This window comes from Lissotriton helveticus, chromosome 3_1 (genome assembly GCF_964261635.1).
Source record: "Lissotriton helveticus chromosome 3_1, aLisHel1.1, whole genome shotgun sequence".
NCBI classification, from domain to species: Eukaryota; Metazoa; Chordata; class Amphibia; order Caudata; family Salamandridae; genus Lissotriton; species Lissotriton helveticus.
The window spans coordinates 833,908,392-833,935,354 of record NC_136061.1 but is presented as its reverse complement, the minus strand read 5'-3'; positions in this window follow the sequence as shown (position 1 = coordinate 833,935,354).

Genomic DNA, 26,963 nt, shown 5'->3' with positions numbered 1-26,963 from the left:
GGGGTGAATGTTATGCCATTGTGCAACATTCCGTACATTATCTTGTGTGTTTTATAATAGAGTCCCAGCATCTTTATCCACACTGTTTGGCCAATCACAGCGTATGAACAGCCATTGGATGGCACTGACCTGACTCCCACACCCTAGCTCCCAAAGATGTCTTCTTTTCTATTGTCCAGCCTCCCTGCCAAATCTAGTGCACAAATGGATAAGGGTTGTGTTTATGTCTGTCAAGTGTTTAGTCAAGGTTTTGTGTTCTTCTTCTTTCCTTTTCCTCATTGTTCATGTGTGTTTCCTCCTCTGTGAGAAATGACTCTCACATTCCCCAATTTGGCTTAGGGAAGGAGTAATGCTCATTGTTTGTGATGTAATGGGTAACTGCCCACACTACTCAGCAATTTGTAACTCTTGAAGTCATTGGATGACGCCACATGTCTAACTCGCAACTGTTGATTTATGCATACATAGATGGGACGTGCCTGTCCTGACCTGCGTTTACATTTACAGCAATGTCAATAAAGAAATATTTAGATGACAACAAAATGCACCTTAGCAGCTTGAAACATTTAGATTGTATGTGATGAGAAACATTTAACACTCTTCAATAAAAAAAACTTTTTAAAAAAATCCTGAAATCCTAAAAGAAAAAAGGCAAGGGTCTGCTTCATGCCTCCTTCCACACTCCCCGAGTCTGCCAGAATTGGACGCACATCATTGTCGAATAAAGAACATGGGATTTCCCGTAGATCAGAAAGTCTACATTGTTACTGTCTAGCATCGGTCACCTTAAGGTAGTTGAGGTCCAGTTTAGCACCTTCAGCATACTGAGGAGTACTCCTCTTCGAAAACTGACACCAGTCACCTACCAAAGGTCACAGCACCTTGTGAAATGAGGGGCGGAGTACAAATTTGCTCCAGCTCTAACTTCCACCATCCCCGATTTCAGCATGTAGGCCCTGCAGGTAAATTAATCAATCAAGAAGAGACAACAGATTGTGCTCCAAATGCAGACACTGCCAAGAGGGGTCAAAACACTGACTCTTCCCACTAGCTGACCACCTTTAATTTCAAAACACACACTAACTTCCTCCCCCCTAAGGGAGCACTTGTATTCAGAAAATGCTTCAGTGCTATACTAATTTTTGAGGATTATATACAAACACGGATAAGAGTTCAGCTTTTCCTTACTGTAAGAAAACCATTGTTAAAAGGAGAGCAGCCAGTACCTTAATATTTGTTTATTCAATATTTATTAATGTATGTCCTGGGCCTAGCCACATGAGTGTGTACAGCTATGACTGTAAAGACTGAATTGCCTCTCCTTCTGCTGTTCTCCCACATAACCATTGTGTCTGACCACTCACTCTAAGAAAACATTACCCAACTTAGAAATGTAAGAATAAGGGCGACTGTGGCTAGTTTTTGAATGATTATGCTCAACATTCAAACCTGACACACAAATTGGCAATCAATCTATTATAGAGAACGCTTAAAACATACAACTAAATAGCTCTCTGATAACACTTTTTGGCCTTCTCTGGATTTTCAACTGCTTCCTCCACCTAACAATAACACCACACATCATTGTTTCAACTGAAATTGCAATTGGTTTAAGCCACATAGCATTCACTAGACAGAATACAACACAGCACCAAAGCCAGTTAGAAAAGTACTGTGAAATCAACAGCACTTTCCCACAACAGACATATACACCCGAAACACACAGCTGTAACTATCATAAGCATAAAACACTCTCATTCTTAAATCACATTGTAGAACGCTGACCTGGATAAGTATGATGCGTCTACAAAAAGAGTGTTACAGCACCGATAAAAAGGAACATACTATGGATAAGAGTATTCAGACAAAATCTCCCCAAAAAATATTGAGGAGCAGAAATATAGGTTCTTTTTTACAAGCCCCCTGTGCGGCCGGTGCGGCACTTTTAATACGAGAAAAAGTGATACACCGGCGGCGCAAGAAGCTTGTAAATAAGTCCCATAGAGTTTGAAATATTGTGGTGTACAAATATTGTGTGCAAAAATATCGTATAAAGGAATATCGATTTTAAAGTAAGTAATATCGATGTTGAAAATATCTATGTTGGTATTATTGATTTAAGAAATATCTATTTTGTTAAAATCGTTTACAAAAATGTTGTTGTTAATAATATTGTTCGTTTTTAATGATTTTTATGTATTTTAGTATATATTTTAATTGTATATGTTACACATTGTTTGTATAATTGTTGTTAATGTTTTTTAACCGGTGTGGGGTAGGGGTGTTCGTGGGGCCGCGGTGCTCATTACGGCTCCCGGCCATCATAAACCACGGTAGGCGTGTGCTCATGACAGCTGGGAGCCGTCAGAACTCATCCCACTGATTAATTCGCCCACACAGGCGGGGAATTAATAGCGCGTGGGAGGAGCGGCAACGTTCTGACGGCTCCCGGCCGTCATGAGCTCACGCATACCGTGTCTCATGACGGTTGGGAGCCATCATGAGCACCGAAGGTGTTAACAAAGTTTGTAAATTTGTTGTTGTTTTTAAATTTAGTTTAACAGTTTATTTGTATTTTTAGTGTCATAGTGGGTTGTAAGGTTTGCAGGCGGACAGGGTGGCAAGTACATTAATTATAAATAATAATGAATTATTAAATATTATTAATTAATTACTTGTAACTGTTGGTTTTGTTAGGTATAGGGTGGGAAGTAATTTAATTATAATTATTTAATAATCAATTTTGAATGATTAATTATGTAATTGATAATTAATTGTGTGAATTGTGAAACTAATTTAATTGTTTATTAATATTTTTTGTGTGGAAGATGGCTTTTGTAGGGTAAAGGGTGGAAAGCAAATTAATTATAATAATTAATAATGAATTATCGATACTTATGTAATTGATAATTAATTATGTAAATTGTGTAATTAAGACTTTTTTTAGTTATCTATAAGGTGTGGGTTGTGTTTGTAGGGGAAAAGTGTGGGAAGTTAAATACATATAATTAATGTATTATTATTTAATTGCTATTAATTGTTTAATTTATAATTTATTATGCAAATTATGTAAATAAGATGTTTTTTAAATATATATTAGCTGCGCACTGTTGGGTTTGTAGGGATAAAGGGTGCGAAGTTAATTACATCTAATTATTCTATCATTAGTTAATTACTGTTAATTGTTTCAGTGATAAGTAATCATGTAAAATTTGCAATTATTATAATTGTGAGATATATTTAGGTGTGTGTTGTTTACTTTATAGGGGTGTAGAGTAAGAAGTTAGTTAAGTAATAATAAATGTAAAAAGTAGGTATTTATTGTTTAAAGAATATGTTATTTATTATCTAATGTGTTAATTGTGTTATGCTTTTTAATTGTAAATTACATAAATATTGTTGGTTGATATAATTGTAAAAATATAGTGTGGTATTTTAATTATATTATAATTATTTGTTTTAATTTAAAATATTTATTAAAAATCAATAAAATGTGTGATTTATTTCATTAAACAATTATATATATATTTTAGATTTAATTTTTATATTTGTTATTATTTAATGTAGTTGTTAAAATATTGTATTTGCTTGAAGTGAACTGCTCTCTCTCTACTCTTGTACAGATTGGAGTGGCAATAGTACATTTTACCACTCTGCTATCCAACGCTTTCTCTACTGTTGCATAGACTGGAATGTGAATACAAAATGTTACCCCTCCTGAGTACAACCCTTTCCCTACTGTTGCACAGACTAGAGTGGGAATAGTAAATGTTACCCCTCCAAAATCCAACACGTTCCCTGCTACCAACTGAAGTGAGAATAGTACATTTCCCTACTGTTGCACAGAGTGGCGTGGGAATTGCAAATTTTACCCATCCTGAGTCCAACACTTTCCCTTCTTTAGCGCCGACTGGAGTTGGAATAGTACATTTTACACCTCTGCAATCCAACAGTTTTCTTTACCGTTACACAGACTGGAGCAGGAATAGTAATTTTTACCCATCCTGAGAGCAACGCTTTCCCCACTTTTGCACAGATTGGAGTGGGAATAGTTAATTTTACCATTCCTGAGGCCAACCCTTTCCCTACTGTTGCAAAGACTGGAGTGGGAATAGTAAATTATTACTCCCCCCCCGAATCCAACCTTTTTCCTAATGTTGCACACACTGGAGTGGGAATAATAAATTATTACCCCTTCTGAATCCAACCTTTTCCCTACTGTTGCAGAGATTGGAGTGGGAACAGTACATGTATTATTCCTACAAATTTACACTTTTGTATATATTGTTCAAATGTATATTAGTATGATGTTTTTGTGTATTTAAGATTTTTTAATTATTAATGTTTGTAATATGTAATATATTTTTAGTAAAATATAACTTTTTATTTTGTTAACTTTTTTATGTGTAATTGAATTAGTATGTTATTTAGAATGTTGGTTTGTAATGTATTCTGTGTATATATTTATATATATATTTGTAATTGTTATAGGTTTACAAAAACTTTGTAAATTGTAACATAAATTATTTTAACAATAGTTTTAAAATATATATGTTTTAATAAACATACACAAATATATGAGATATTTAAATAATATAAAAGATATATATAGTTTTAAATTATTTAAATGACATTATATTACTGTTTAATGTTCCTATATTACGGGCCTCATTACAAAGCAGTCCCAACACCGCTATTAGGATGCAACCGCACATGGTGCGGTCGCAAACTTCCATTTTACAATGGGAGCCTGCGTAGCAGTCCAAAACCGGCTGCAGCAAGAGCTCCCATTGTAAAATGGAAGGTTTTGCACATCCCTGCACCGTGTGGCAGGCACATGGTGCCTGCCATACTGTGCAGGGATTTGAAGGGGGAACCATAAGTGCCCCCCAGGGCAACGACCGTAGGCAGCGGAGGGATAGGGGCCCTGCTTGGGCCCCCCAAAGTTGCTTTCTGACAGCCTTTCCATGTCGGAACCCCCAACATGGAAAAGCTGTCAGAAAAAGACATTGTAATCCTGACTGTGGAAACGCCCTCCTTAAGGGATTATGGGCTGTTTCCGACTCTCTGAACAGCTCCTTGAGACCATCAGAATTGAGTCGGATTGACCGGCTGGTTTACACTCCATCCTCCGACATTGTAATTCGGCGGTCGGAATGTAAACCTACCATGTCGGTCGGGAATCCGCCGGCGAGTGGTCAAAAGGCTTACAGACCGACATCGCAATAAGCCTGTTAATGTTTACTATGTTTTACTATGTTTATATTAAAAAACTATGTTTTTGTTTGATATTAATGTATAACAAAAAAAACTATACTTTTGTTCTTTGCATTATAAGTATAGGATAACAATATTTTTGACACAATATTTATGTCCCACGATATTTGTGGTTTCGATACTCTGTCAGTGAACCGCTTTGATGCACAATTAACATCCACCACCGTTAATAAGGAAAATAGAAAATCTTTTGACATACCTACCCATACACCACCCTGAACAGTACAGAACATACTCTGTCAAACGATGAATGCTTCAGTCTGACTGATGGCCTGCCCACACTCACATAAAAGAGCACATAGAGAATGTGCTACAATGCCATAACTATGGTAGTGTGCACTGTACAAATGTGAAAAATGTAATGTAAGATAAACCCTCCTTTGCTTACAATACCTAATAAATGGCATCCGTATCATGGTTATTGCCAAAATAATTGAGGTTGCCCCTGGCAGGAGTATCCCTGCCGGATTGTACTGCCCACATGACCAACAGTCTGAGGTCTTCCAAGTGCTTGGAGTCTGCAAGCCTACAGCCCTGTGTAGATTTGTGGATTACTGCTACTGCACACCAGTTCAGAGCTAAATCAAAGTCACCACCCTGTGTTCCTAGATAGTAACATCTCCACCAAGTGGTAAAATGAACCAGCAAAGTTGTTTAATTAATCCATGCAGAATAAGTCAACCCAGTTAGCCAAACATCTTAAATTAGTACCACTGGCATTACACTTCCTGTGTGTAAACACACATTCTGCTTCCATTCAGTGAATGAAAATGCAGAGGAACCGTGCGTTGTGATTGGTCTGTGCGCCGTGGTTCGGCGCTCAGCCAGGGAATGGGGGCATGAGAAGGTTCTTCATGCAGGCTGTAATGCAGCCTGTGTGGGGGACATTTAAAGTGTGCATGAATGCTTTGCAGGCCCGAGAGGGCCGGTCACACAGACATGCCCACTTGGAGTGGGCTAACCACTCGCCCTGCTCCTGTCGTGACAGCAGCCCCGCCCGCAAAGCTGCAACAAAATAAAATTATAAGAACGCATAGTTATTATCATTTTATATTTCCTTTTTTGCACTGCTCAAAAGCAGTGGGGCGACGCTTAACAAAGGAGCCGCCACTGCTTAAAACCGTAGAATACCCACATGGAGTCAATTAAACAAAATGTGTACCACTTTCCATAGGTGCTTAGAGTATAGGTTAGCAGACTATAAATAGAAGTGGAAGTCACTGGTCTTACTCGTGTTTGCTTGAGTTCTTTGTGGGTGGTCTGAGCGCCCAATGACTGCAAAGAGATGGCAGAGTGCTAGTCACAAAAAGTGATCCTGAAACATACATCACCTGTTGAGCGTGGCAGCAGGCGCAACTCAAAGTGTTGTCGGGGAAGCATCTAGGGGAGTTTCAAACCACTACTTTTCCCTTTAATTGCTCAAGTTGTATAATTGGATTTGTAAAATGAGTTACATTATAATTATCTCTTTAAATTGGTGGCTCACTGTTTACTGCTTTCAAATATCTCTTTAATTGTAAATCAGATTAATTTGCTGTTCCCGTTAACTGACATCACTGGATTGATCCTACAATTAATTAAAGCGGTCGGAGTGTGCGCGAAAGTAGATTGACGACCTAAGAAGGAGTGCAGAAACCAGACAAAATGCATTCCTTCCGTGCCAGGTGGCTTTCTCTTTGTTATTCCGCATACATATGTTGGTGCGTGCGACCATTTCACGTTTTGATTCACGACCTGTGGGTTTCAGACGCTCAGCCCCTGAACTTTACAGCCATTTTTTTCTATTCTTTCCTGATAAGACTCCTTAGCTGGCGGATTGCAACATCGTATGCGGTCGATAACACCTTTTTTTCTGTGAGTCACTTCAATTTCACATCTCATTCTGCTCGAGGTCAGGCCCACGCTGCAGGCGGGGCTCGCAATTATTCGGGAGTCTTTTGTGAATGTGAGCTCGGAGCGCGCTTCTTATGGCCTCCATTGTTAGGTGCTGGTCTTCTGAAGGTGATTGGGTGCGACCATATCGTTCATTCTCTCAGATATGCTGCCCCTGGAAATCCTTTGGTGACCTCTCAGCCTCTTACCCTAAACCACCAGCCCCTGATCCTTTTGGTGGTAGTAATGCATATAGATATAAATAGCTACTAGAAGGCTCAGCTCTTCTTTCAATTTCCAGATGTGTTGCAAAAACCCCAAAGCCCTTCTCCTTAATAATTAATGTATGCTTTCATATAGGGCGCACTCGAGTGAGCTGCATACAAAACAAAGCGAAGGCGTGTTTCAAGATTATATATCAAGGAATGCGTAGCTGTCCAACACCGCCACATAGCAACCCAGAGCATGAAAGTTAAGATCAGGGATGAGCAGGGAAAGAAGTCAGGGCTTTAAGTGGGCCGGGTCCATCTGGGTCTCAGACCAGGTAATAATTAAAAATGGACATTAAAGCGGGTCCCTTTCGGGCCCTATTGAAAAACACTGATAGATTTCGGAACAGTTAATGAAAAATGTTTTTAAATGCGTCAATGTCGTGCCTTCCCTAAGACTGTTAGCTGTTTCCAGGATGTTGTCTTTTTGTATATTTTTTCCAGTTTGAATATTGCTCTTGTACAGCACTTTATCCTAAACAGCTGCAGATCATTGCCAAAAGCCAATAGGCCTGGCTGGTTTTAAGTGTATGTCTGTTGTTTGTTTTATATTTGACAGGAATAACACAAAACTCAGAGGCACCAAAATAACAGTTGTGTGGCACACTAAGGAATCACTGAAAAGTAGTTTACATGTTTAAGCCTCGACCTTGGTTATTCAGGCCACCCCTTTTTTGAGACCCCTCACTTTTTTCATCCCACTTAGCACTCGGCAAAGTGATGAACTGGTAAAGTTAGGGAGGTGGAAGAATTCACAGAAGGCAACGTTGGAAAGAAGCAAAATAGGAAAGCGAAGAACCTGTTGCATAAGAGCATTGCAGTATCAAGCATAGCTTGAGCGGTGGAGCACAGGTGAATAGGGCCCTGTTGTGAAGGGGGTTAGGAGACGGAAAGCAATAGCACAAAAGAGTCGAGAGAGAGAGATGAAGGATAGGTGAGATGGATAGGAAGATAAGCAGGAGTCAAAGACACAGACAGGATGGGTAGATAGGTAGGACCATCCAGAGAGAACCCGTAATAGGAACGGTTCGGCGTGCATCGTTTGCATGTAGGTCATCCATTAACATTTACCATCCGTGACTGTCCATCACCGTGTACCAATGTTCACCTGCACTGCTTTGTGCCGGGATCAATTGCAGGCAGTGGTCGAAGTGGGGGAAAAAAAGTAGGGGAACTGTGGGTGGAGAATCAGGGGGCGGGAATAACCGAAGATTGAATGAGTGGGCGGAGTCAGGGGCGTGGCTAGAAATAGCAAAACATACCAATTTTTAGTACGTTTAGCATTTCACTGACCAGTTACAGCTTATAACGTTATTTAATTAAAACAATGGATAAACATGTTTGAGGTTTAATTCAGGAAAAAGCAAACACTAAACAGAAACAACATGTTACCTTAATGCTTTTACTCAATGTTCAGAAATCCATGATTATTTTTTGTCTCAAACATTGAGGTCATGAATACAGGGCTCCTCCTGTACACGTGTTATGCAGGGCTCAGAATAGAAAGGAACTCTTCAGGAGAATCTATACTCAGGGAAACCCACAAAGGCTCCTTCATATTCATGTCGCCAGCTAGCTGCTCAATCATAATATAGCAAAAAGAACAACTGAATGCAGAACAATATCATACATTCACCCCAGTACAGAGATCTGGGCCTAAATCCATTGTTTCTTTGCTCACCATGCCATTCCAGTTTGGACCCAGCCATATGCAAATCAGTCTAGATTCTGCACCCAATAGGAACAGTCCTGCCCCCTCCCTTCTCCTGCCCCCTCCCTTCTCCTGCCCCCATCACCGCTCCTGCCCCCGTCACCGCTCCTGCCCCCGTCACTTCTCCTCCCCGTCACTTCTCCTGCCCCTCTCCCTTCTCCTGCCTCGTCACTTCTCCTGCCCCCGTCACTTCTCCTGCCCCCGTCATTTCTCCTGTCCCTTCACTTCTCCTGTCCAGGGCCGGACTGGCTACCGGGCAGTTAGGAATGCTGCCGAGCTGCTGCCTGATTTTACTGCAGTGGAGGCGGATTTCGTCCATGGAGACCTGTGTGTGCTGCGAAATCCTGAAAGCAAAACGAATTTCGTTTAGCTCACGCAGGTCCCCATTATCGAAATCACCCCCCAGCTCAGCTGCATTCCTAACTGCCCAGTAGCCAGTCCGGCCCTGCTTCTGTCCCGTCACTTCTCCTGTCCCTGTCACTTCTCCTGTCCCCTTCACTTCTCCTTCTCCTGTCCCTTCACTTCTCCTGTCCCTTCACTTCTCCTGTCCCGTCACTTCTCCTGCCCCGTCACTTCTCCTGCCCCGTCACTTCTCCTGCCCGTCACTTCTCCTGCCCCGTCACTTCTCCTGCCCCGTCACTTCTCCTTCTCCTGTCCCGTCACTTCTCCTGTCCCGTCACTTCTCCTGTTCCATCACTTCTCCTTCTCCTGTCCCGTCACTTCTCCTGTCCCATCACTTCTCCTTCTACTGTCCCGTCACTTCTCCTTCTCCTGGTCCCTTCACTTCTCCTTCTCCTGGTCCCTTCACTTCTCCTTTTCCTGTCCCTTCACTTCTCCTGTCCCTTCACTTCTCCTGTCCTTTCACTTCTCCTGCCCCGTCACTTCTCCTGCCCCGTCACTTCTCCTGCCCCGTCACTTCTCCTTCTCCTGTCCCGTCACTTCTCCTGTCCCGTCACTTCTCCTGTCCCATCACTTCTCCTTCTCCTGTCCTGTCATTTCTCCTTCTCCTTCTCCTGTCCCGTCACTTCTCCTTCTCCTGTCCCATCACTTCTCCTGTCCCGTCACTTCTCCTGTCCCTTCACTTCTCCTTTTCCTGTCCTGTCATTTCTCCTTCTCCTGCCCCGTCACCTCCCCTGCCCCGTCACCTCCCCTGCACCGTCACCTCCCCTGCCCCGTCACCTCTCCTGCCCCGTCACCTCTCCTGCCCCGTCACTGCTCCTGCCTCGTTCACTGCTCCTGCCCCGTTCACTGCTCCTGCCCCGTTCACTGCTCCTGCCCCGTTCATTGCTCCTGTCCTGTTCACCGCTCCTGCCCCATTCACTGCCCCTTTCCTTTCACCGCTCCTGTTCTTTCACCGCTCACGCCCGGTTACTGCTCTAGCTCATGCCACGTCACCTCCCCTGCCCCGTCACCTCCCCTGCCCCGTCACCTCCCCTGCCCCGTCACCTCCCCTGCCCCGTCACCTCCCCTGCCCCATCACCTCTCCTGCCCCGTCACCTCTCCTGCCCCGTCACCGCTCCTGCCTCGTTCACTGCTCCTGCCCCGTTCACTGCTCCTGCCCCGTTCACTGCTCCTGCCCCGTTCACTGCTCCTGCCCCGTCACCTCTCCTGCCCCGTCTCCTCTCCTGCCCCGTCGCCTCTCCTGCCCCGTCGCCTCCCTGCCCGTTCCCTGCTCCTGTCCCGTTACCTGCTCGTCCCGTTCCCTGCTCCTGTCCTGTTCCCTGCTCCTGTCCTGTTCCCTGCTCCTGTCCTGTTCTCTGCTCCTGTCCTGTTCACTGCTCCTGCCCTGTTCACCGCTCCCGTCCTGTTCACCGCTCCTGGTCCTTTCACCGCTCCTGGTCCTTTCACCGCTCCTGGTCCTTTCACCGCTCCTGTCCTTTCACCGCTCCTGTCCTTTCACCGCTCCTGTCCTTTCACCGCTCACGCCCGGTTACTGCTCTAGCTCATGCCCCGTCACCTTCCCTGCCCCGTCACCTCCCCTGCCCCATCACCTCCCCTGCCCCGTCACCTCCCCTGCCTCGTCACCTCCCCTGCCCCGTCACCTCCCGTGCCCCGTCACCTCTCCTGCCCCGTCACCTCCCCTGCCCCGTCACCTCTCCTGCCCCGTCACCTCTTGTGCCCGTCATCTCCCCTGCCCGGTCACCTCCCCTGCCCCGTCACCTCTCCTGCCCCGTCACCTCTCCTGCCCCGTCACCTCCCCTGCCCCGTCACCTCTCCTGCCCCGTCACCTCTCCTGCCCCGTCACCTCCCCTGCCCCGTCACCTCCCCTGCCCCGTCACCTCTCCTGCCCCGTCACCTCTCGTGCCCTTCACCTCCCCTGCCCCGTCACCTCTCCTGCCCCGTCACTTCTCCTGCCCCGTCACCTCCCCTGCCCCGTCACCTCCCCTGCCCCGTCACCTCTCCTGCCCGTCACCTCCCCTGCCCCGTCACCTCCCCTGCCCCGTCACCTCTCCTGCCCTGTCAATTCTCTTGCCCTGACACCTCTCCTGCCCTAGTACCTCTCCTTTCCTGTCGCCTCTTCTGTCCGGTCACTGTGGTCACTGCTCCTGCCCAGTACACTTCACTCCGAGTACAACATTGACAAAGGTGTCAAGTTCCCCACAGTACTCTGCTTGGGGAAAGCTCCTCTCTAATCACCAACTCCGATCTCAGGGGCACTTGATATGTTAAAGGCAGAGGGCGGGCGCATTGTCATTCTAAAGGGGCTAATCTGCCTCAATCGGAATGACAATGGCCTGCCCTCTGTCTGTGCGAGCTCAGAGGGGGGCGGGGGCTGCTGCAGCCTCTGGAGTACAACAGAGAAGTGCGAGCAGCCCCTGGAAGCGGAAAGAAAAAAGTTATCATTTTAAAGTTGGAAGCAAGAAGTAGGGGAACGGACTGAACAATTTTGTAGAAGTAGGGGCACGCCGTGCCCTTCCGTCCCCGCCCACTTCTATCACTGATTGCAGGGCGTTCTGGTTTCGTCAGAGCGCACTAAAGGCAACAGTAAACAAATAAACGAGCGTAACGGATATGGATTAGGTCCCAGAGGCTGGATCCATACAGAATCTTTGGAAACTGACATGGGTGTGATCCTTCTGTACCTATGAGGACACCCCTGCTTTACTATGACTATTACAGCCCCTCACGGCTTTTTAGTCCATGCTTGTGCCGTTGTGCGCAGAACCAGTACCTCAATAACAAGCAAGCACCCTAGTGGGCATTTCCTCTCTGATAAGGCCCTGCCTTCCTCCTACTCTGGCACAACATGTGGTGTGGAGTCCACCCAGCAGTCCTCGTGCCCACATGTTTCAACTCCGTACTGCAGTAGTGTTTTGTGTAGTCCCAGAGGGTAGATATTCACTCTATAAATCCATTCTAGTTAGGCTCATTTTATGTGAAGGTCCCTTATGCGGATACCCAGGGCACAAGTCCTAAAAAAAGAAGTGGGGGGACTCTCCAAGGTAGGCGTGGTCACAGGAAGTGACATCACGACAGGAAGTGACATCACGACAGGAAGTGACATCACAACAGGAAGTGGCATCACAGCAGGAAGTGACATCACATGTAAGGCAGATCTATCATTTGCATATAATGCAAGATTTAACAATTGAAGCTGCTTGGTACTTAAGCCTGTGACTTAAGGTCCCTGCATGGAGGAATTAGCAGCCCAAATGTGGATGAAGTTTGGCGAAGGTGACATGAACACATTTTCAAAACGCTACAGGAAAGTTTGACTGCAAGATTTAGTATACATTACAGGTTCCCAGAGAGGCTGCTTCCCACACTCGATAATGACTATTACACACAGTAGGGCTCCATATTCACGTTATTCTATTGATGAGTGTTATATGTTATCTCCCCACCTATTGTAAACTAGCGACTCTGTATTAAATAGTTTTGTCCCAGCTGCCTCTCTCTAGCTGTGGCTAGATTTATTTATTTTATTTATAAAGTTTTATATAGCGCGAACTTGATCCCGAAGGATATCAGAACGCTTTACAATTTGCAGCAAAGGTAACAAATCAGAACATTAGTCTAACATTGGGAATCTTGGCTGAAGACAATGGAGCTGCCGGGGCATTAGCTTGGGTCAATGCCTAAATTTTAGATATATTAACTGGCCATTGTATTTATTTTAGCAGATTTATTTATTTCTATTTATTTTAGGAAATGTATTTAGTTTTGGTATATTTTAGTTTGACTTATTTGCCTTAATTTACTTCAGTGCAACAAAATATAAACATTGCTTTACTTTGTATTAATACTGTTTATTTTTGTGATAGTTCCTAAAAAAAGGGCCGATTATGACTCATGCATTGTAATGGTTGTTTCCCCCTTTACAGAGACTCCTTACTATAAAATCGGGGTGGGCCTAGCTCATGATGTCATTTTGTGGGGACCCCTTGAAGAAAGCGGGCAGAACCTTTGCAAAACTTTGTGCCCCCCTATCCAGTAGTGCAATTATCCAAACACTGACAGGATTGAGCCTAAATTAAAAATATACTGACATACGTAATGCCAAGTCAGACGTCATCATGGAGTCATGTTTAAATGAACAATCCAGCACCATCCTACACCTCCCCATTCCACAAAATTATACAATTCAGACCAACAACACAAACTAGAAGGGGGCGTTGCTGTCATCATTAAACATTCCATGTGGAAACAGCGACACACGGAAGAACACACAAGGGTACACCATCATACTACTTACATTTTGTAGCCTGGTGTCAATTGTTCAATGCAGGGCGTAATTTGTGCCAGTGCTTAGCGCCGGCACTTAATTGGCAGGGCCGGGTCTAGTGGGACTCTGATTCTACACGCACGAGGCGCACAGTGCATGTAAAATGTTTTCATTTAACTTACAGCACATTTGCTAGTACTAATACTTAATTAACTCCTCAAGTCTCGTGCAGCCGCATCGCATTGTGTTTAGTTTTTCACATCTCAGTTTACCCTTAATTGTTCACGATCACTTGAATAATGAAATATTCTGAGTGGGAGAGCTCTTTGGCAGCACTCTGCCAGGTTTCTCTCTCGTCACTCTCATGCTGCTGTGTTAAAGAGCCTTGGTTCTACCGCACAAAGAATTAGGGTGACCAACTGGCATTGGTGCAAATTCAGGACGGTGAGTGTAAAAATTCAGGACAAAGGGTCAAAATTCAGGACACAAATTCAGGACAGGAGGTCAAAATTCAGGACAAAACTTTAGGACAATAGGTACGTTTTACAGACACATCAGAGGTTGTGCAATAGTATATAAGTAAGCCCAGCCATTTCCAAAAGTATTCAACCATTTGCAAACCTATCCATCATGTATCCTTCCATCTATCATTTCACTCATCCATCCCTTCATCCATCCCCTCATCCATCCTTTCACTCATCCTCCATTATCCATCCACCCTTTCACCCTATCCATCTGTACACTTATCCATCCACTCTTCATCCCATCCATCCATTCACTCATCCATTCAGCCATTTACCCTTTCACCAATCCAGCCATCCTTTCACTTACTAATCCTTCCACCCATCCACTCTTTTAGTCATCCATCCATCCTCCCTTTCTCTCTCCATCGACCCTTTCACTTAGCCTTCCTTCCTTCCATCCATCCACCCACCCACCCATCCATCCATCTACTCATCCACTCATGAATCCATCCATTGCCCCTATCACTCATCCATCTATCATTTCACTCCTTCACACATCTATTCATCCTTTTGTCCATCTACTCTCCCTTTCACTCACTCATCCATACTTACACCCACCCTTTCACTCATATGTCCATTCATTCACCCTTGCACTTATCAATCCATCCATCCATCATTTCACACATCCACCTACCCCCCATCATCCACCCACCATCCACACACCCACTCATCCATCCTTTCACCCACCCACCATCCAATCCACTGATCCATCCTTTCACCCATCCACCATCCACCCACCCACTCATCCATCCATCCTTTCACCCACCCACTCATCATCCATCCTTTCACCCACCCACTCATCATCCATCCTTTCACCCACCCACGTATCCATCCATCCATCCCTTCACCCACTCTCCATCCATCCATCCTTTCACCCACCCATCCATCCATCCCTTCACCCACTCTCCATCCATCCATCCTTTCACACACCCATCATCCATCCATCCATCCATCCGTCCTTCCCCTCATCATCCATCCATCCATCCCCTCATCATCCATCCATCCTTCCCCTCATCATCCGTCCATCCTTTTCCCTCATCATCCATCCATCCTTTTCCCTCATCATCCATCCTTCCCCTCATCATCCATCCATCCTTTTCCCTCATCATCTATCCATCCATCCATCTGTCCTTCCCCCTCATCATCCATCCATCCTTCCCCTCATCATCCATCCATCCTTTTCCCTCATCACCCATCCATCCTTTCCCCTCATCATCCATCCATCCATCCATCCTTCCCCTCATCATCCATCCATCCTTCCCCTCATCATCCATCCATCCTTCCCCTCATCATCCATCCATCCTTTCACCCACCCCCTCATCATCCATCCATTCCCTCATCATCAATCCATCCATCCCCTCATCATCCATCCATCCACCCTTCCCCTCATCATCCATCCTTTCACCCACCCCATCATCCATCCATCCATCCTTCCCCTCATCATCCATCCATATATCCATCCTTCCCCTCATCATCCATCCATCCATCCATCCACCCTTCCCCTCATCATCCATCCTTTCCCGTCATCCATCCATCCTTCCCCTCATCCATCCTTCCTTTCATCCATCCTTCCCCTCACCCATCCATCCATCCTTCCCCTCATCATCCATCCTTTCCTGTCATCCATCCATCCATCCCCTCATCCATCCTTCCTGTCATCCATCCATCCTTTCCCCTCACCCATCCTTCCATCCCATCCATTTATCCTGCCCTTCATCCATCCATCCTTCCCCTTACCCATCCATCCATCCCATCCATTTATCCTGCCCCTCATCCATCCATCCTTCCCCTCCATCCATCCATCTCCTCATCCATCATCCTTCCCCTCACCCATCCATCCATCCCATCCATTTATCCTGCCCCTCATCCATCCATCCTTCATCCTTCCCTTCATCCATCCTTCCTTTCATCCATCCTTCCCCTCACCCATCCACCCATCCCATCCATCTATCCTGCCCTTCATCCATCCATCCTTCCCCTCCATCCATCCATCCTTCCCCTCATCCATTTATCCTTCCCCTCATCCATTTATCCTTCCTCTCATCCATCCTTCCCCTCCATCCCTCATCCTTCCCCTCATCCATCTTTCCCCTCATCAATCATCCAGCTACCCTTCCACCCATACATCCAGCTATTTACATTTTCTCTCCATCCTTCCCCTCACTCATCAATCCATCTATCCTCTCTCATTATCCATTTATTCAATCTTTCATTCATCCATTCACCCTTTCACTAATTCATCCAGCCATTCACACATCCCTTCACTTACCCACTCGCCCACCTTTCCATATTAATTTTGAGCTGAGCCCTTTTGAGAAGAGGCCCATCAAGAACTTCACCCTCGCTGCAGGGGCCGTTCCAGGACTGGGACAGAAGCCACCCAGGGCGGAGACAGGATCCACCACAGGGGGGGACAAGAGCCATCACAGGCGGGGGTGGACTGGAGCCACAACATGCGGGACAGGAGCCATCACAGGCGGGGGTGGACTGGAGCCACCACATGGGGGACAGGAGCCATCACAGGCGGGGGTGGACTGGAGCCACAACATGGGGGGACAGGAGCAGGAGTCATCACAGGAGAGGGAAGGTGATCCACCAGGGTGGGCATGCAGTATTCTAGTATCATCTTGGGCTTCTCGCTCCCTCCTGCACAAGACAACGAGAAGACAGGCTCTATGTCCAAAATGCCACCCCCCACTGTGATATACAGTACTTACAGAAGATACTCTAAGAGAACTGATTGAACTGATTGTCCTCCATACTTTGTTCATCAGTGTGGGTGCGATTGTGCCATTTCTTTATTGTATTACATTATGCATGTTTGAAGAACCGAGGTTTGCTTACAAATTAGGGACAGTAATTAAGCTCGGTGAAGAGAAGCAGGTGCTGCCTCGGTGTAATCAGGGGTGTAATCTGGCCGAGTCTAGGATGTTTGGGGCCCTGGGTAGAAATGGAGGTGTGAGCCCCCCTCTAAATAGCAGATACAAGACGCATTCAGGGCTGTTTGCATGCGAATGGATGCCCTGCTCCTGAACCTGCAGCACCTCCCTCTGTCACCTTCACGCACCTCTTAACAGCTCATCAAGGGCTGGAGGTGTGAGGGCTGCCATCCCGCTGTGCCTCTACAGTGCTGCTGCTGCTGGGGGTCGGAGCTTTCATACAGCCTCGGAGTCAAGAAGGGAGGTGGGGGCAAGCTGTGCCCGGTTCAAATTACGGAAATGCTTTATTTACTTTGTGCGCGCCGCGCTCCCGTTTTTTTAATGGTGGACGCGGTTTTGATTTAGCAGGGTGGACGGCGTCCACCCTGAAAAACCCTCGGAAATAAGTGGGGGGATGCCGTCCACCCGCGTGGTACCCCGACTCGTGCCCTGCGGATACCCTACAAGTCTGTAAAGAAAGAAAGATGGACCTCTCTGCACTGATGTCCCTCCTACAGTGATTACACCCTGCCCTGCACTGGGCATGAACCGAGCACGGTTGCACCTCAGCCGGGGCAAGTGAATCGACTCGAGTGGTCAGTTGTCCGGCTGTTTGCTTTGCCACCGTTTATGAATGCTCAGCCTGCACCCCTTCCTCTGCCTGGGAGCCATTTCTTTTAATTTATGCCCTTGAATAAGCCATCCCTTTGTCGAGTCGTTTTCCATCTCAGGGCGCACCACGCACGGCACAGCGCGCGCACCGCTTCCTGCAAGGAGAATCGTAAATAGAGGTTGAAAAATTCATTTTATTGTGCGTGATAAAGCTGCGAGAGAGCCACCAAGGGAAGTGGTGGAGGGCAGGCGCTTGGGTGCATGTAAAGTAGGCCTGGATAACTTTACTGCCGCCAAAGTTACAGCACTTATGGCTCTTGCTGTAAAATTTTAATAGGGTTGGATCGCACCTACTGGATGAGGAGATAATAGTGGCAGCCTCTGGGTCTAGGCCGGTGCTAGGAACTTTATATGTCTGTTTTCACCAGCTTTATTTGATGGTTGGAGGAGGCAGGCGCGTTGATTGCTTCAGACCAAAGCATCGCCTGGAAGAAGGACAATAAAGGTGTCTGGACATGCTAGCTCAGCATTTAGTGCAACACTAGAGTCAGCTCCCTCTGTAGCAGGTGAAGAGAGACATTTCAAACAAAATGATTCTGTCTGAAGATTTCTCCATCAATAATTACTGTATAATTAACTGTGCGTAAATAATATCTCTGAGGAGGTATGGTAGGAAAATCCATGCATTTGAATAATTTTCTGTTGAAAATTTAAAACCAATTAAAATATTTCAGAAGTGAAGTTAAACACATTAAAGTTAGACATAAGCACTGTGATTAAAAAGAGAAAAAGGTTTAATATCTGTGTTGAAAAGGGTGAAAAGACATAAGCCTTTTTACGCCAGCTATGTGCATGCACTAAGGCATAAGAATCTCACCATGAGCTCCTCTTTTGCACATTGTAGATTTTCTATCCTCCACGTCCCAAAGAACCCCCCTAATAATTCTGAGGCCCCCAAAAGATGCATGTAATCTTTGAGCACATGAACTAGTGTCTTTACACTTTTAATTTCAATTACATTATGATTTATTACCATTATAGGACAAATCATAAAATGCAACCTATTTAAATAAGCTGTTGTAATCTAATGTATGCCTCGAATTGCATCACTTGTTAAAGAAAAATGTGCCTGTGTCTCGCATATTTTGAAAGCTCAATGTCTTTGCTAAATAGCCAAACCCATTGATTTCAGTTTTAACCGGTGTATTTATTTTCACCTTTTTATTATCACTATTTTTTTATTCATAGTTGTTTCTTTCAAACTGAAAAAAGACGTATGTCGTGTCATATCAATACATCCTTGTTCTCAAAACAATTTAACAAACATACTTAAATAAGACATAAATGTGCAGTACAGCATATATCACAAACACTTTTTACATGACAAACATTTTAACAAAAAAGGTATCCAATACATACATCGCTATTGGTGATGTGCTTTTGAGTATGATCCTTAAGACTTTTTAATGACTATATTCGATATCCAATCTTATAAAGGGCGAGTTGGGTTTTTGTGAAAAATTGGAGATTTTTCTCTCTAATCACAAATTTAAATTATTCTGTAGTTCTCTGTATACTTATCTGCCGATGCGTTTCTGTTTCCTGGCGCGAAGTACCAGGAAACTCATCAGGGCAATTGTATTTAAACAGCAATGGCGATTTCTGTAAGGGTATGTGACATACAACAATTGTTACAAGGGGCTCCTTTCTATTTGCCTTTTATTCACTAGTCTCATTGTTTATGGTTAGATCATTTACCTTAGACTTCTTATTTATCTTTCTCTTTTTTACATATTTCAAACCAGCAGGTAATTATTCGCAGAAGGCGGTAGTTCTGTGTGAAACAGAAGAAATCGCCATTATTGTGCATTCGTCCTCAGGTCTGGTCCGCTCCTCCCTCCGTCCCTCCACCCTTCTTAATGTAGGCCGCTGCGCGGCGAGAGTGCGAACCTTGACCTGTCCTCAGGCCGGGTCCGCTCCCCCACCGCTCCAGCGTTCCCTGCTGGTGCTCTGCTGCTGCCCACGCCGCTGCTGCTGTCGCTGGAAGTTCGAGGCCCTCCTCCACCCGCAGGCTCCCGCCTGTGCCTCATCCCTGGTGGCCCAGAGGTGGGCGGTAAGTATCACGTCTGACCTCTTGCTCTGTTTGTCTCTCTCTCTCTCCTTTATTTCCTCTTTTTGCTGCACTTTAAAATCGTTTCTCTCTGCCTTTAACCTTGTTGCCTGTTTCTAATCTCTGCCTGCTTGTCTCCTAGTGCCCATCTCGCCCGCCCGCCCCCGCATTCCTCCCGCATTCCTTCCCGCCGCTGCGTCCCCTGCGGCCCCGCCCCCTTCCTCTCCCATTCGCCACCCGCCTCCCAGCTGCTCCTCCCTTCTTAATACATGTCGTTGCACGGCCGCGCGCCGCTGGCGCGCCGCTGGCGCGCCAGAGGCGCACCAGAGGCAAGCCCGTCAGCACCCATCCACGCCTGGACCACGTCCAGCACCCGAAACCCTGGACCCCGCGCACCCCACCGCACCAGTTCTAGACTCAGCTACGACGCCGAATCCCTCCATGCTCTGAACACCGACCAAGACCAAGCCCCGAAACGCACCACGGACCCGTCTCCTGTTGGAACTGCAGCTTCACCTGCAACAGAACGACCAAACCATCGAGGACTAGACCCAACCACCTCCGCTGCATACTCCTCAACACCCGCTCTGCACGGAAACACGCCATAGAACTGTGGGACTTACTCGACACCACCACCCCGGACGTAGCCTTCCTGACGGAGAGGTGGTGGAACGACTCCTCGGCCCCAGACATCGCCGTCGCCATCCCAGACGGCTACAAGGTCACCCGCAGGGACCGCATCAAAGGCACCGGAGGAGGACTAGCCATCGTCCACAAGTCCTCCATCGAGGTCACCACCCACGCAGATGACACCCTCCACAATGCCGAACACATGCACTTCCAGATCCACACCAACCCCAACACCACCCTCAGAGGAACGCTCGTATACAGACCCCCCCGGACCCTGAGCCCAGTTCAGCGACTCCAACGCCGACCTCGCCAGCACCCACGCCCTCGCCTCCATGGACTACATCTTCCTCGGGGATCTGAACTTCCACTTCGAAAACAACAACAACGTCAACTCCACCACGCTGATCGACAACCTCGCCAACCTCGGCCTCAGACAACTCGTGACCACACCCACCCACGCCGCCGGCCACACACTGGACCCGTTTTCTCGACTAACACCCACGTTGCCTTCAACCACACGACTGAACCCCACTGGACAGACCACCGCTGCATCCACTTCACCTTCAGAAAACCCACCACGCACCACCGCACCCAACAGCTACCTCGCCGATACTGGAGCAAAATAACCGAAGACCAGCTGACCTCCACCCTTGCCATGAACCCTCCCACCGAGCTCAACAACCCTGACATCGCAGCCCGCAACCTCAGACAGTGGATCGACTACTGTGCCAACACCCTCGCCCCCCTGAAGAAACCCCCCAACAACAATGCAGCAAGAGAGCCTCCTGGTTCACCAACGAGCTTCTGACCTCCAAGCGCACATGCCGGAAACTGGAGAAGATCTGGCACCATGCCCGCACACCGGACACCCAGGCAGCCCACAAGGACGCCACCCGCACACACCACCACCTCATCAGACAAATCAAGAGATCCTCCTTCACAGACCGCCTGGACAACAACGCACATGACAGCAAAGAGCTCTTCCGCATCGTGAAAGAACTCTCCAACCCCAGCGCCAACGATATCCCTCCCTCACAGGAACTGTGTGATTCCCTCGCCAACTTTCTTCTATCGCAAGATCGCTGACATCCATGACAGCTTCAACACCGTGACCGACCCGACCGCACCAGACCCCTCCACTCCCGCGCGCACCATCAGCACCAACCATCTGACTTCCTGGTCCAACGTCTCTGACGACGAGACGCGCAAAGTCATGAACTCCATCCACTCAGGATCACCGACAGACCTGTGCCCACACCACATATTCAACAAGGCAGGCGCAACCATCGCACCCCAACTAAGGAGGGTCATCAATGTCTCCTTCGAAAATGCGACATTCCTGGAAAGCTGGAAGCATGCCGAAATCAACGCCCTCCTCAAAAAACCCAAGGCGGACCCCAAGGACCTCAAGAACTTCCGGCCCATCTCCCTGCTCCCGTTCCCGGCGAAGGTCATCGAGAAAATCGTCAACCTGCAGCTGAGCCGTCACCTGGAAGAAAACAACATCCTGGACCCATCCCATTCCTGATTCAGATGAAACCACAGCACTGAGACAGCCCTCATCGCAGCCACAGACGACATCAGGCGGCAACTAGACAACGGGGAAACAGCTGCCCTCATCCTCCTGGACCTATCGGCCGCCTTCGACACAGTCTGCCATCACACACTAAAGACCGGCCTCCAGGAAACCGGAATCCAAGAGAAGGCCCTCGACTGGACCACATCCTTCCTCTCCGGCAGATCCCAGAGCGTCCGCCTCCCGCCCTTCCGATCTGAACCCACCGACATCATCTGCAGCATCCCCCAGTGCTCCTCCCTCAGCCCGACGCTGTTCAACATCTACATGGCCCCCCTCGCTCAAGTGGCCCAACACCACAACCTCACCATCATCTCCTACACCGACGACACTCAGCTCATCCTCTCCCTCACCAAGGACCCGCACTCCCCTAAATCCATTATCCATGACGGGATGAAGGCCATCGCCGACTGGATGAGGAGCAGCCGTCTGAAACTGAACTCGGACAAGACAGAGGTCCTCATCCTCGGACCCACCCCCTCACCCTGGGATGCCTCCTGGTGGCCGACCACCTTGGGAACAGCACCAACGCCAACCGACCACGCACGCAACCTAGGATTCATCCCCGACTCCACCCTCTCCATGTCCAAACAGGTCAACGCCATATCCTCCTCCTGCTACAACACCCTCCGCACACTCCCCAGAATCTACAAATGGATCCCGACCGAGACAAGAAGAACGGTAACGCAGGCTCTCGTAAGCAGCAGGCTGGACTACGGCAACGCACTCTACGCCGGAATCCCAGCCAAACAGCTGCGTTGTCTCCAGCGCATCCAAAACGCCTCTGCCCGACTGATCGTCAATGTACCCCGCCCCTGCCACATCACCCCCACCTGCGAGACCTCTACTGGCTCCCCGTCGAAAAGAGAATCACCTTCAAACTCCTCACCCAGGCACACAAAGCACTCCACAGCACCGGACCAGCCTACCTGAACAGCAGACTCCGCTTCCACACACCCTCCCGCCAGCTCCGCTCCACCAGCCTCGCCCTCGCCACCGTCCCCCGCATCCAGCGTACTCCCTCCAGCGGAAGATCCTTCTCCCACCTCGCCGCCAAAACCTGGAACACCCTACCTACCCACCTATGTCAGACTGAAGACCTACTCGCCTTCAGAAAACGCCTCAAGACCTGGCTTTTCGAGCAGTAACGGCGCCACCCACCCTCACCCCCCTCCAGAGCCTTGAGACCCTCACGGGTAAGTAGCGCGCTATACAAGTCCCCTGATTGATTGATTGATTGATTCGTATTACTTTATTTAAAAGTTTATGCAGTTAGCAGCTATCTTCTACCTTTATTTTTTTCTTTAGTTCTGTTTATCAAAGTTTGTGTGGTGGCAGTTGCAGATCATAGAGTGGGCTTTGTTTGCATGCCAGGGACTATTTCTCTCTCACTTCATCCTATTGGCTGTTTGATGTATCAATCCACCTCCCATGGAGTGCTTGCAACCCGGTTTCATCATACCCATTTTGAATAACCTACTACCTGCCCCATGCAAACCACATTTCTGTAACCATATCTAGGTAGTCTCATCTACGAAGAACCTGTAAGAACTTATCAAAACTCCTCTACTAATAGGCACTTAAATGCTTCATACCTACATTTGATACTATTTGAAAAATCAACATCAATCTAAGAGATGCACAAGTGATTAGCAAAACAATCTGACCACATCTCTCTAACACCAACTCATACTCACACTTCTGAATAAATAAGATATTGGCATCCCACTATCTCACATAACCACAGATAATACTTTTTTTGCTGTAATCTATTGGTCAACCTCATACAGTGCATGCAAAACAACACCATCGTAAAGGCGGGCCATGTGTCAATACCTTGAAAATACTATCACAGGATGAGTTAGACTCTGATCTGTAATAAGAGTCTCAGAATTCTTTGGTGGGGCACACTAGACAACAGACAGCACTAGAAGGACATTCCAATAGTAGACTATGTGCTATACAACTGCCTATAACATAGCATAGTATAGTAATGCAGCCATTTGGCTCGGTTTACCTTGGTTTGTGCTATAGAAATGCAACATAAACATTAGGGTGAAATATAAAGAATGTAAGTGTAAATTGCATAATTTCATGAATTGTGGGCTACGTATTTTATGTGAAATTTCCAAAATTCCAACATTACGCCACTTGGTGCAGTTGCACACCATTTGAGGTAACGCATTTTCTGAAAATGTCTTTACTCATGATAAAAATTTACGTGCAAACATGCGGGATTAACAAAAAACTAGCAGATGCTGTTCGCAATGGTTTTATTTAAATGATTCCTCGTGCAAAAATTAATATGAGGATGCATTTCACACTAAAATGTAGCTCGGAATGACAGATTATCATGTCACTCAATGGTACAGAATTTTGTGTAATTTTGCTTATGAAAGCAAATTGCATGAATTTCGCACACCCATAACAAATGTATACATATACAATAACATGATTGCCCAATCCAACTGTGCCACCGCAACATTTTCTTTTTCCAGATAATTTTCATTTTTGCTCTCCACACAGTTTGCAGATTTCCAGGGTCCCTACAATTTTTTCTCACTTTGCAGGCTAATTTTCCTGCATATAGGAATACGTTTCACTCTAATCAAACCTAGGAAATCTGGAAAATGTATGGAGATGTTTTTCTTTGCACGTTAAATGTAGAAGAGTCAGATAACTTGTGAAGGTTGAAAAAAACTTTGCAGCTTTACCAGCCACTATCCCCAACCAGCAACACCCGACTGCCCTGTTTTCGACCCTTTGAATTTAGTTTCTCAGAATCTCAGAAAAATAAGAGGGCGAGGTAAGGAAACCTGGCAGTGCATCATTTCGAAAGTGTAGCATTATTTCCCTTGAATGCCTGTGACGGCCCATTGGACCTGTGAGATCCATTTTGTTTCAAAGGCCATCTCCGTAAGTGGGGTGGCTTCCCTGTTGTAATCTTTTTATACATCACCCGGGTGGCGGGTCTCCAATGGGAACAGTATGGGACAGATTTACAAGCCTCTTGCGCCGCCTTGCGTCATCATTGTGTCACTTTTTTAACGCAACGGTGGCGCAAACAGTGTGGCCTATTTACAACGTGATGCATCTAGGGAGATGCGTCACATTGTAAAGCCCTGTTTCACATTATACCTATGTCAGTTATAATGTATGCAGGGTGGGCGTTCCCACGCTAAAAATAATATCAAACTGATTCGGTGAACTTTACAACATTTCACTGCGTCACTCAACGCCTTCACTGCATCAAAATCCCTATGCATGCTCAGACCAGGAGTAAGAAATGACGCAGGACTTAATGAATGGACTCACCTATCTGTTGAGGCGCAATGCTGGAGATGAGTCACATTTATGAGCAACTCCAGCAAAGCGTCACTTGTGGGCCAACAGATGCGTCAGAATTTTTGACGCCTCTGTTAATCCTTGCACCATGGAGCACTGTATTGTAAATGCAGGTCATCCATAGTGGCGCAAGGACGTTTGGCGCTGGTGCAAGGAAACTGTCGCATCTATGCAGATGTGTCAGTTCCTTGTCAATCTGCCCCCTATCTTTCTGGCCACTATGCACCCCCCCTTGATGTAACTACCTATGTCATGCACATCTGTTTCGTCTAGCTCTGCCCTAGCTCCTCCTCTCTTGCACTCAAGCAATCTCAGCGCAGGGACACGCCGGTGAGCGTAGCAAAGCGCTTTACAAAATTCCTAAATAAATAAATAAATGCATTTGCATGTGAGCTCTTTCTCTCACCTGCTTGTTACATTAAGCCAATAATTTCTCCTTTGTATACTGACATCCCAAGGCACTTTGCGCCTCTAGTTCGGCCTTATTTCAGACACTCTTCTACAGAGCACATATCCAGTGCTGCCCTGTTTAATCCGCTGCCAGGGGAAGTAAACAGCCATGGCGGTCTGCTGAGTGCTTGGTGCCTGCTGAGTCCAAACTATAGTCCAAGGATGATGTACTTGGCTATAAGACTGATGGCTGCTAAATTATGCTTCAATTAAAAGCCACAAATTAGTTCTCATCTTAGAGTAAAACATACCACATCAGTGGTGAACCACGAAGTAGAGAGCAAGGGCACCCTTTTTTCAGATTTCGGAAAACCGTTGATCAAACTCCGGGAACCATTGGTTGACAGCAGGGCTCGAGTTGGGGGTACATGCAGGTACACAGAGTCCCCCCACTCTTTTTTCAGGGTGGATGCCGTCCCCCCTGCCAAGAATTTGGGCCCCACAGAAATATGCTGAACTTGTCCCGGGGTCATTTTCAGACACCGGGACTTGTTCAGCAGCACCTGCACGTTGCCTGCTATCCATTCCCAGCAGCAACGTGCAAGCAGCGAGGGAGCCTTTTATCACCTCCAGCTGGGCCGAAGTTAAGGGGCCATCCAGCCTCCTTTTGTTTGTATATGCTGACTGGGGGCCGCCTGGAACCTTATATTTAAATGTAAGTGCCACAGAGGGAAACAAACATCTATAAGTGGGGGGGTTTTGTCCTACGGGTCCTGGCTGGACAACGTACATTAATAAAGAAGAAAAAGTGCCAGGGCTCGAGTTTTAACCACCAGAGCTTATTTATTCAGCTGGTGTATACCTTCCTTTCATTATTTCCAGAAGGTGCGCATTTGTCATTATTTCAACATTTCAAAACATATTTGCATTTTTAAACAAAGGATGAGACATTCCTTTTACTGTAGAGACAACATTTCACACATTGAAAATGCTTGCAATATATTCAAACATAAAACAAATCAGAAAGAATTCATGAATGGTTACACTTTCACTATTTCATGCA